Source organism: Hesperophylax consimilis, chromosome 12 (genome assembly GCF_061612785.1).
Source record: "Hesperophylax consimilis isolate HC1 chromosome 12, BYU_Hcon_1.0, whole genome shotgun sequence".
NCBI lineage: Eukaryota > Metazoa > Arthropoda > Insecta > Trichoptera > Limnephilidae > Hesperophylax > Hesperophylax consimilis.
In genome coordinates this window covers 15,965,382-15,978,268 of record NC_142847.1, presented here as the reverse complement: position 1 = coordinate 15,978,268, position 12,887 = coordinate 15,965,382, and the positions used below count along the sequence as shown (strand labels likewise).

Genomic DNA, 12,887 nt, shown 5'->3' with positions numbered 1-12,887 from the left:
GCACCAAAGCAATAAATGCAAGTACCAAAGTGTGCCAGAAATACGAGAGTATGCTTAATATGCTACCTACCGCCAAAGCCAAATGTAGCAGCTAACTAACAACCCACACTATCTGTCAGGTAAACCGTAGAGCAGGGGTACACAGACTTTTTAAGAGAAGGGTCGCATTTGAAGACTTATTTTAATGTGGACCGCGCGGACCATAGAGGCGGGAGGACGCAAAGTTATTATTTATTATTACACGCCCTAATGGGCTTTTACACACTACAAAGTTTAATAGTAGAGTATCACAGTTATTATAAATTCTACAAAATTAAAACAACAAAGGAAACATAATACAACGAAAAAAGAAAAATATTAAATGATACAACAAAAGCATATAATAAAATAAGATACATTAGTAAAAGAAAGAAAAGAAGTCTCACATAAATAGATATTCAAAATAAAAATATATATTGCGGAAATTATAGATGTCTATTTGTCTCTCAATATATAAAAGAATTGAAATAAACAATATTTATATTGATTATTTTTAAGATGAAATATATCTCCCAGATCAGAGTATTTATTTCTGAGACTGTGAAGTCTTGGAATCGGGGAATTTTGATAAGAGAATCCACCAAGAATAGAGAATTTTCTTTGCTAAGACAACGATGGAAACTGTGCAGATTACCATAAAATGATGACTTTGCAGCATTTACTTTATTAGGGATATTTGGACAGCGCTCGGTAAATGCCCGACGCTTCTTAATGTATACGTAGCATTAGATATAAACAAACAAAAAAAATAATTTAATAGGTAAGTACTGCGGTCAATCTTCGAAAATAAGCCTTTGAACTTTAAAACAATAATGAGGTAAATAGCTGACGTATCGCCACGAGGCATTGGGCATTTACTAATATTTTTTTTAATATTGCTCGCGGGCCGCGGTCTGAGTACCCCTGATGTAAAGCTACGCCGCGTACCGGAATCCACAATTTCATTATTCCACATCCAGTCTTAGTCCATTACAGGTCCGCGCAGCACGTGAGGTGTACCGTCTACGCGACTCGCAATATCAAATTCACGTGCGCGAAATATTCAATCCATTCAACTTCAGATAATCTGTCATTTTTCGCGCATTTTTTTGACAGTTCCATACCGAAACCGGGCAGAATAATTTTTGCACCATTTTCAAATAATCAAATCTTTGCAAATATTAAAACTAATAATTTATTCGAGTTGTGTATTGTTGGGCGCTTCCTACATTGTGAAGGGCGTCTAGTGTGTTGTGAACGACTGTGTAAATAATTCAATACCACGTGGTTCGCGTCACGTTTTTAAATACGCAGTGTAATTTTTAATAAGAAAAATAGTCAATATATACGTTAAAACAGGTGTTTAATCAAGCATTTAAAGTAAAATTATGTTAAATTTAAGTACGTATGCTTAAGAAAGCACAAATGAATCTTTAATTATGCGTTAGTGGTGTCTTAAAGGTGTATTTATGAGGTGACAAAAAATATTATAGTTTAGAATTGACTTAATTATCATTAGATGCAATATAGCTATCTTAAATTCAACTAAAAACTTGGGATTTACTTTTTAGTATGCCTTATAGTAATCATGAAAAGTATTTGATCAAATTTTTTGACTAGCTTTTGTGATCAAACAGGTGATTACTTGGTTAATCACGTAGTAAATTTAGGTCACGTTGTGAAATTATTATTCCAAAACGAAATTAATCGAAACACACTTTATTATGTTTTACCTTATCCAAAGTGGAATTCCATTATAACGATTTGATGAAGAGCACTACATTATTTTAAGGTTTTATTACGGGCCTCGTCAGACCCAGACTTACTAATCAAGTAAGAAAAAAAATTCCAAAGACTCTGCAGTATATTACTGTTTTATCAAACACCGAAATCTTTCGAACGGAGAGTTCTGAGTTGTTTTAAAGTCAGTCTGTGTCTAAATTGAAGGTCGACGCAGCTATTTTCAGCTCGTAACGTCAATTCAGTTACGAGCTATGGAGCTTAGAAATATTCATCTAACTTCCAAAAATTTGAAAAAAAACTGTTCAATATTTTTCTGAAAGATTTTCACAAAAATATGCTGCAACTATGTAAATTACTAATTAAATATTAAAAACTAAAACTGCAAATTTCCACTTCGGTTAAAAAAAAACAAATTAGCCAAAAACAGCATGTTTTCGTAAGCGTGTAGGCATTGATAGGCGTGTACATTGTACAATCTATAAATAGTTGTACTTGACCTAGCGTCTTGTCGGACTAGCTGCATCTATTCACCTTGTAAATTAAAAATAATGTTTACACTTGACTCTGCGCTTGAGATAAATGTCATTCAGCGTTGTGTGACCATTACTTCTCCTTTACCAGCCATTGTTGGGTAATTGTTGACCGTTTACGTGTGACTCTTTGCGAGCAGTTTTCCGCGGTCATTTGGACACTGCGCGCATTAATAAGTAGACCAGAAAAGAAATTTACCGAAACGAGCGGCAACTAATGCTTGCAAATGACGTATTCAGTATGAATTTGTAACAACTGAAAATAAATTAGGTTCACACTGGAGACCCTGAGGGACACTTCAGTGCCATATTTGAGGATGATATTTGGAGAGTCTAACTTCTTAATACATTTTAACAAATATAATACGCTAAAGGAAAATTCATGACAACACTATTTTGGTTGAATTTTGAAGTGCTAAGCAACGTAAAACTTCCTCATCCTTCATGAGGAAATGTTTAGGATAGCCTTGCATTGCTCACTTTCAAAGCAGATGTAGAAATGTACATTTATTAGAATTGTTTTCATCTGATTTATCAGATGGGTTCATGATGTGATATTAGAATTTTTGCATTTATCTGTTTGTTTATCTAATGTGATTTCGAAAAATTTTGATTTCTCAAATCAAAAGCTTCTAAAATAATCATTTAGACGGTGTCCGTGGTCTAAGGATAAGACTCTCGACTAACGATCCGGAGGTCGCTGGTTCAAATTCCGCCGTACATAAGTAAATTTTATTTAATTAATTTTTAATCATTAAAGACAATATTAGTGATTCTCAGACGAATATTTGAAACATTTTTTTCGTTTGAAAATCGCTAATATTTGTAATTTTAGTTGTTTCGCAATTATTTTATTCAAAGTGATAAATAAAGAATATTTTCGACAGGCTCCATAGTAAAAGATACTATCAGTATCGCCGTAGTGAAATGACAGCATTAAATATTAAAATGTTGTTTGAAGTGGTTTTCGCCTTGCTTGGTGACCAAAACTTCATCCTCACAACGTGCCCAAATGGACATATTCTCACTGGATCTAGACTATTCACTTAGGAGCTGTTGGGACCCTCGTAAAGTAGGTACTCACATTACAAAAAATGTCGTGCTTCTAAAATCATATCGGTGTATTTTCGTCGTACATATTATTTACAGGACTTAAAAAATACTCATCAAAAAATCGATTAATTTGCTCAATTGGATTTTGATGTCATTCGTACCCACCTAAAAATGAGTTGAAAATGACCAGCGTTGCTGAGTTCGACATATTATTTCACAAATGAAAAACTAGTTATAAGATTCGACATGCGTTTCGAAAGCTAACTGTAAAATGATCAATTCCGTTTTCTCGTTTTGCTTAACTTATGTAGGCTTTTTATAATTCTGTCATGGTCTGATTGGAATAAACGAAAGTTATATACGGCTCTTCCTTAATAACTTAATTTATATCGGTACATATTACTTCTGCATTTAAATACCCGGTTTCATGGCATTTTCGCTGCAAGATTTATGAAAAAAAATTAAACATACTTATTTCTGTTATGTATGCATGGGTAAGTAGTGTGAAATATACCTGCGTAATGCGTAACATTATTCATCTACAATATACTTTAAATTTAAAAAATTGAACTTCTTGTACAAGCAATCAAGGATAGCAAAAGTATTTTATGAATTAAAAAATCTTTTTTCGAGATGCGAATGTGTTTTGTTCAAATGTTTGACAGATGTCATAATGAATTAAATAAGTACTTATACAACGTCCGAGGTTTTACTGAACTAGGTCCATTGGACATATTTTAGCAGCCAGTTTATACACTTTATTTATTTATTTTAATTATTTTTTTGTATAAAGTTTACAGACTACGAAAACCTGTGCTAAGGTGTTCGCATGTATTGGGAAAGTGTCATTATGCCGCCATAAGCAAAAACAAATCATTGTCCTTAAGGTACTCAAGGAGGATACTGTGGTTTCATCCATGGTGGCAGTAATGTATACATAATAGGTTAATAGTTGTATCGTTAAGGTTATTATCCATGTACATAAAAATCTAGATAATATTAGTAAAATTGACCATGAACACATCACAAGAAGCCACACCAAAAATGACCTTATGATCCCAACGAGCAATACGGCAAAGTATCAAAAGACACACACATACTTGGGACCTAAACTGTACAACAAAATCCCCCCTGAACTAAACATACAAACTTGTAATATTTCATACATAGGCCCAATAATAACTAAATGGTTGATTGTACTGGGCAGAGGAGAATCTGAAAAAATAACATAGTATAGACATAGACTAATCACACACTATATATATCTTCCATTATTCTAATTATTGCTCATACCCAATTGAAACATACACAACAGCTCAAGTTCGACTCTATCATAAGATTTTAACGATTAAACATCACAAATTAATACATTAATGAGATATATTATAGACATAGACAAATCACACACTTACTTTCACATATTTTTTGGTTCCTTGGAACGGGCAATTTGCATAGTTAGGAACCAATAATTTCGACCTGATAAGGTACAATAATATCTATAAACACTAAAAATATTTTAATTATATCTTGTATTATATTGTACTGTGTGTAAATCTAGAGGAATAAATAAATAAATCATAATGTTAAATATTACATAAAAGGATACTACATGAAGATACATTTAAGACGAAAGAGAATAAAACAAAACCGAAATAGATGATAATCAATGCAAGAATATTACTTTTTTTTTTTTTTTTACAGTATTACCGCACAAGAGTCCCAACTGCTCCCGTCTGGAGCCAGTGAGACTATGGCATCCCCAATTGGGGTATGTTGTGAGGCTTAGGGTATTGGGGAGGGGAGGGAGATGGGGAAGAGGAAGGTGGGGAAGTACCTGGCTATTCAGATCTGGTCACCAAACACGGCTAAAGCCATTTCAAGCAACGATTCAATTCTGAATGGTGGTCTTACACCAGGGCGATACTGAGAGTATCTTCCACTCTGGAACGTGCCGCAAATATACTATATATTATTTTAAATTAATTAATTGTGAAATAACACAAATTAATCAAATAAAATTTATTTGCGCACGCCGGGTTCGAACCCGCGACCTTCGGATCTGTAGTCAAAAGCGTATACCACTAGACCACGCCGGCCGTCAGATTACGTATCTTCTATTTTTATAATGTCATTAGAAATATATCGTAACTTGTCAAGTTTACTAACGTTTGGTAGATACCGGATATATATCCGGATATATAGAGGATAATTTTATTTTGGTACAATTTTGGAACAAATTTCGAAATCTATTCCTACTGGACAGTTGAATAAAAAATATTTCATGCATTCTGTTATACAGTTACAGCTGGACTGAAATGTACATTTGAGTACCATTTGTAGTGTAAACTAAATAAATATTTTTAAATCAATTGCCAAGTGAATTGCGAGGTGTCAATGGGGCTATAATGCGGTGTTAACGTTTTAAAAAGACCTTGATCGTACGGCTACGTAAATTTAATAATATTTGTTTATGATTGTAGTCATTCAAAAGTTTTAATTTGAATGCAAATCGAGGAAATTTACGTAAACGATAACCCGGCGAGAATCGAGGTTACAATAATAATAATTAATTTGATCGCGTGCCACGTTGATTGATATAAACTGGTCTTGATAATGTTTTGATATACGAACAGAACTTACTTCATAATATTTTTTACACACGTTCGTGTTGAACAAAAGATGATAACGAGGCGTCTTATTTTCACAATTAAATGGATATGTTCAAGCTTCTCAGATTACCCACGAGAAATTTCACAACGCCTTAGCTCCCCGTTCGAATACTTTAATTTGTGTGCAAAGATATTTTCTCACTTAAGTTTTTTAATAACGATCGGATGAAACTGGCAGTGGAATTGACTCAAAAAACAAACAGTTAAATAACTATTACTTGGGTACTTTAAAAATCGTTTTTTTGGTTTGACTGAGGATTGAACCTTCTTCCCCAAAGACCGGCTTTTAAAATTTTAAACTGTCTTTAAAAAAAACGGTTTAGCAGCGAATTGAAGTCGGAATGGAGTCAACAACGCTAACTCCTAAGCCAAATTTGAGTTGGATAGTACCGACATTTATTTCGTATATAAACTTCAATAAATGTCTATTTATTAAATATAATGTCATGAAATTTCGAAAAATGCGCTTCTGTGTCCATGAGTACAACCAAAAGCTGATTTATTTTAGTATCGCACAAGAGTTTCCAATTGCTCCCAATCGTATGGAGCCAGTGACACTATGCTATGAAGAGGAATGTGGAGATGTACCTGGCTATTCAGACCTGGCAACCAAACATTGTTGTCTTCCACCAGGGCGATACTGAAAGTACCTACTACTTTGGAATATGCCGCAAATATACTGCATATTGATTTTTAGTTTATAAAATCTGATATGAAATAAATTAATCAAATGAAATTTTCTTGTGCACGATTTGAACTCACAGCCTCCGTATTAGTAGCCAAGGAACGCAACCTCTCAACCACTGACACCGTCGGTTATTTTTGTTTAAAAATGAAGACACACATTCCCGGGCTACGGATAAAGTGACGAAATTTGAAAATCTCCTACTACCACCACAGTAAGCGGAAAATGCAGTTTGTTTTGTGACGGAGGATTAAGCCAGCCGAGGAATTGAACACGCTACGCCTGAGGGGACCCAAACGCGATGCCAACTCGCCACTGATCGGTCAATTAAAGAAATAGTCCAATAAATGAGTACGAATGTCTTTGGGTGAAGTTATCTGCAAACCCTGATGAGAAGTTTATTTAGTTACACTATTTAATAAACTTAAGTGCATATTTTATATCGAACAGACTCCCACCTTCTCCAATAGAAGGGGGAGTCGAAGGAATTGTACATTGTGCGTCAGTTGAAGTGTTGTCAAAACGAGTTGTTACCTTGGCTGTGGCATGTTTGACAGGTGAAATAACGGTAATTTTCAAACGGAGCAAGCCAAATAATAATACAAAATTCTAAATAAAAGTTGTGAAAAACCGTCGACACATTTTTCTTGTGTTTTTACAATGTTAAAATACAGGGTTTTCCAATAAGAGGTGTTATTTTGATATTCGATCGTAAAAGATCAATGGTTTCGTTGCTTGTGTGGCACGTAGCGCCGTCTTGTTGAAAGTAAACGTTGTCCAGATCAATACCATCCAATTCCGGCCATAAAAAATCATTAATCATCTCTCGATAGCGCAATCCATTCACCGTAACTGTTGCTCCAGCCTCATTTTCGAAAAAATAAGGTCCAATGACTCCGCCGGACCATAAACCGCACCAAACAGTCACACGTTGAGGATAGAGAGGCTTTTCAACAATAACTCTTGGATTTACCCCAGATACGACAATTTTGCTTGTTGACGAAGCCACCGAGGTGGAAATGGGCCTCATCACTCAAAATGATTTGCATTTGATTCACTCAAGTGAATTTTAATAATTTCAATGCGTTGTTGAAGCGTGTATCGTTCCATTTTTAATAATTTAGTAGTTTTTACTTGTCAAATGTTAAAAAATGACAGATTCAAAAGTAACATCTACCGAAATAGCGGGCTATTCAAAATAACACCTCTTATTGGAAAACCGTGCGTCGCCGAAAAAGTTGTAAATACAGAATACATTCTGAATTACAAATGCCTACATACAGTCAGTATAAAAAAACAACTGGCTCAAATCGTACTTCAGCTCTTGTATAGGTCGCGCATTTAGAATTGACGCAAGCATATAATTCTGCGTATTGTTGCGTAACTTATCGTCTTTCCAAACGTCACTGAGAAAACTTTTTGTCTTTCTTACGCATATTTTTATTATACAAGGTGTCCGGGGGTAAATTGCACTAACTTCGAAAGGTCATACATGATAATTCAAGTAAAAAAGATAAATGACTTTAATAATTCTAACGTTTTCAGATAGTTTTCAGGAAAGGTAAGTTTGAATTGTTTGCATGGAAAAATAAATATTCGTCAATGGAAAAACATTTTTGTGCTGAAAAAAAATAAAGTCTAAAAAAATATATTTATCTTTTTTTACGTGTATAGTAATATTTAACCCTTAGAAGACGGCTAATATTTTGTAAATATCTCAAAGCCATATATTATATTGAAAATTATATTTGAAATAATTGAAATTCAACGTTTTACATTTGGAATTTTTATGGACAATATTGAAATGCGTTCAAAACTTCTAAAACCCACCTCTATACACTGCACATTGCAGTGCACCTAAAGGTAGTCATGATTTCACTGAACTGCTATATTATTTGGTCGTATCCTAAGGGTTAAAGATGTTTTACAGTTTTTCGGAAGTTTTTCAAGGTGTCCTTTTCATTGTAATAAAAATCAACCTTTTTCAAATTTACTGAAGACGTACCTTCAACAAATTTTAAAGATGATGTACGGAAGCAATGCATCTGTGCGAATACCTACTGTGTTCGACTCAACTCTGTTTGCGACACCTAAACCAATGACAATAAGCTACATGAGATACCTAAGCGATCCTTAGGTACACGATGTTTTCAATGTGTTTAATAAAATGTTCCTGCAAAATACTGTAAAATAATATTCGTAAGGCTTACTGTTATGTACATATTATATCAATCAACCTCGCAATAACGAGACAGAAAACGCCCATGCGTGAAATGACGATGTTTTGTCAATGTGTTTTTTGATAATCGATCCCGTGGCCTTGAGACTAAAGGCAAATGCGTAGACCATTACGCACAGAAGGTCGCCGGAAAAAAAAACAATGAAAATACTAACATTCCTAAGACATGTATTTACATATATTTCCTACATAGTTGGCATTTGCAATATTGTCCCTAGAAATCTATCTACCAATGAACCTCTCGCATACATATTATATTGGTTTAGAAAAAATTAATGAACATAAAAAATCTACTGAAAATACCGAAATGCTAAAAATAGTAAATTCTTCAGGGTTTTCTAAAATACATTATTTTAGCTCTTTACATCACACTAATAAAATGGACCTTTTTGTCACACGTGCCAAAAAAAGTCATTAATAATATTTAACACCTTGAATTTTAAAACCGACATTGAAAATGACAATTTTAGACTATGTTAAAATGAGTTTTTGGTTTTATATTCGCTAATATGACTATTTACACTTTTCAAACTTTATTTTTATCTAGCTGAAGTCCTCGGCGTTTCCTAAGCTTGACAAAAAGTTTTTCAAAATCGGACTTACACACGGACTTTTCCACTTGTTTTGAAGATCAAGTGTGCAAAATGTCATCATTCCAGGAATAAAATTGTAGATTTGTATAAAATCAAACGCCACCCGTCACAAACACTCTTTTATGTAAATATATCACGATAATAAAATTTAAATGTAAACATTACATTAAACTCAATTTCGATTACGTGATTTTAATACTTACAACAGACAATTGGTACAGAAAAGGGCTTTTAAAAGGGGCTTTTTAAAAAATTTGTAAATTATGTATACGGCTGTTCAAACGACAAAAAAACTCAAAGGAATTAAAAGTGTAATTGTATTTGTTAGCATTTCGAGACTTAGGACAGGTTGTTTCAAAGAATTCGAACAATTCATTTTATATTATCATTTCATTTTATAGTTAATTTTGAAGTTTTGTACAGGTTCTATTGAAGCTTTGTTTTTATATCGTTATTGGCCAGCTGATCCACATAACTGAAATAGTAACAGAACTTGAAAGAACTTTCACAGAACTTGTAAATTGACTTTGAAATTTGATGAATTGTTCAAATTCTGTGAAATCTCAGAAAATAAAATGTTAAAATTTGAACGACTCAGAAGTCCATCCGGAACTGATATTAAAAAAATCACGATACAAGAGGCTCATTTGCGCCTACCAATTGTAATAAAATTATTAATAGCCCCGTTGTACGCAATAAGCTCTATTTATATTTATGGCTAGAACGACGAGTAGTCAGTAGATTCATTAAACTTGGCCTTCAGCGATATCCAATGCAAATTAAGTACGTTCATTATCAGCGGCGCCGCAGTCATGTGTGCAATTAGTGTGGGGCACACGGGCGGCCGAACTTGGGGCGGCCGCCTACCGAGATGGATGTCATCAAAATCTAAGACTATTCGAATTGACACATAGAATGGCCTTTAGTATCTGCAATACTACAAATGATAATGTGTAAGGTGACAAAAATCTTTAAGCTTTTAAATTCTATGAAATATGTCCGTATTTAGGTTTAGAAAAACAATTTCGTACATTTTTTAACTAAATCCAAGTACGAATTTCAAATGTATTTTTATTTATTGACTAGTGGGTCGGGCTGACGTTGTCCTGCCACGGACCGCCTTCTATGAAGGGAAGTTAAAATTTGTAATTGTATCTATGTATTTTTGCAGGAGAAGTCTGAAGTCTAATTTAATATCTCGACAACAGTGCCACCTATCGAGTCCAAAACTATCCTATATTTAGCTGATCCAAACATACACATTAAAAAAATTTCATTGAAATCGGTTGGGCGGTTTCGGGTCTTAGCATATTTCCAGAGAATAGATAGATTAAATCACAAAACTTAGCGGTTGTCTGTTTCACTTAGTTATTTTGCATGAAGTGTAAACATTTGGATCAATTATATAAATAAACATGCCGAAAATTAGAAAAATTATAATAAAAAGTAGAAAATAGAAATGCGTGAGGATTAAACTAACTAAATAACCATCATGCAGTTTCCCCGCAGGGGCGCTGTAGGCAGAGAGGACGGACTACCAGACAACTCGATCTTGGCATACAACCTTTGTCACATTCATACATTGTCTCATGCAAACTCTTCTATTATTCTGACTCTTGAAATGGCCCGGCTAAAGTATTCGATTTACTTTATCGTGCCATATCGTCTTTCTTGGGCGTCCCCGACTTCTACCGTTCACATTTGCGTCATATATTTTACTAACACTCATTTCTTCGTTCATTCGCTCTACACGCCCAAACCATCTAAGCGACCCTTTCTAAAATCATTTTAAATTCAAATCGGAAACAGCTATCTATACTGATTTTAAATGCTTTGCCATTTATATTTGTTTTTTGCGCATGGGCAATAGCACTTCTCGCGCCGTCCCTGTTTAGATAATAACCTGAACATAAACGCTGCAGGAAACCATAAAAAACAAACTAGAAATTCAAAATACATTCTAAGCACCACATTATGCAAGATAAAATGTAAAGGTATGTAAGTTATAATTAGTAATTTATAAATAAATAATCATTAATATCGATGTAACTACTTCGGAACCAATAGTGTAAATCATTTCAAGAGATAAGACTACTAGATTTATGCAATTAGTTAAGTCATGCAAATTATCCGTTATTATGTATTAGGTAAAGTACTTATTTATTAGTTTATCTCGGAATTATTTATCCGAGACACTATCTAGGTTACAAACCAATTCATTAAGACTTTGTGATCATTTGAAAGGGTATCTGCCAAAAATATGGGAAAAAGTTTTTTTTTCTAATTGTTTCTGGTTTTCACCCTTTAAGGGCTAGGCCATCATTTAAAATTATGGAGAGAGGGAAGGTGAATATTTATATCAATTTTGTTTTTTGTCAAGACCTTGATTTTTTTCAGTAAAAGTCGAAAAATGATTTTTGTCGGTTACTAAACAAGTGAATAAATATTATATATGTAATTATTTTGACTTCTAGCGAAGACTTCTTTTTGACTTGACTTGTCACATCATTTTTTTTCTTGATTATGCCTATCTTTTGTTTTTGCTTTGATATACCATTCTTTACTCTTTGATTTACATTTTTTTATAAAATTTCGTTTTATTGTTTTGTAAATTGGACGTGAGTCCGTTAATAAATAAATGGGCAAATTTCAAAATTATATGGAAGATTGGAGTCGAATTCAGACATGGAGAGAAGAGATGTTGAATGGAGGGGCGTCAATTTTAGGTAAGGCTTGATAGAAGAGAGAATATTTGTTTAGAGAAGGGTAAGCAAACAATATATGATCTAGAGTTCCCACTTTTAGACCACAGAATGCACAATCTGGGGAGTGAAGCACGTGAATTTAAAAAAGTTGAGAAGGAACGGAACAATGTCCAATTCTCATTCGAATAAGTGAGAAAATTTATTAGGGATATGGGGGAATTGTTGAAACTTTGATTTTGATGGAATAGTCCTTTGTGTCGAGGCATAGCAGGCTCCCTTGGATTAATTAGCAATATGCCAGTACTGTAAATAATATTCAAAAATATGCAGAAAGAGCCCACGACTCTCAAAACATATTATTTACCAAAAAAATCAGCCAATCAACTGATCGATTTCAATAATATACCTAACATTTATTGAACAATGACATTTCCCTAGCCAAAAGAAATCGTTCACGGCTTTCGTCTTTTTTTTTTTAAAGTATATTATATTTATATGGTGATAATTAAAAATCGCACAGGAAAATAAAATCGTCAACCTGAAACTAATAAAAATGTCTATAGGTATATATATAAATTTAAATAATATGTAAATAAAAGAAAGTTGCAATATTTATATTGTTAATTTTGAATTTGAAATATGAGCTCGACAA

The 12,887-nt window shown here is 33.5% G+C and overlaps 1 protein-coding gene across 1 annotated transcript in view; it reads left to right on the top strand.

Annotated features, from left to right (window-relative positions):
- Positions 1 to 1,018: 1,018 nt before the first annotated feature.
- Positions 1,019 to 12,887, top strand: part of LOC149419232 (uncharacterized) — a 61,545-nt gene continuing 49,676 nt past the window's right edge. Inside the window, exon 1 of the mRNA XM_089638163.1 lies at positions 1,019 to 1,377. The gene's annotated coding sequence lies outside the window, so the exon portion shown is untranslated. The remainder of the gene's footprint in view (positions 1,378 to 12,887) is intronic.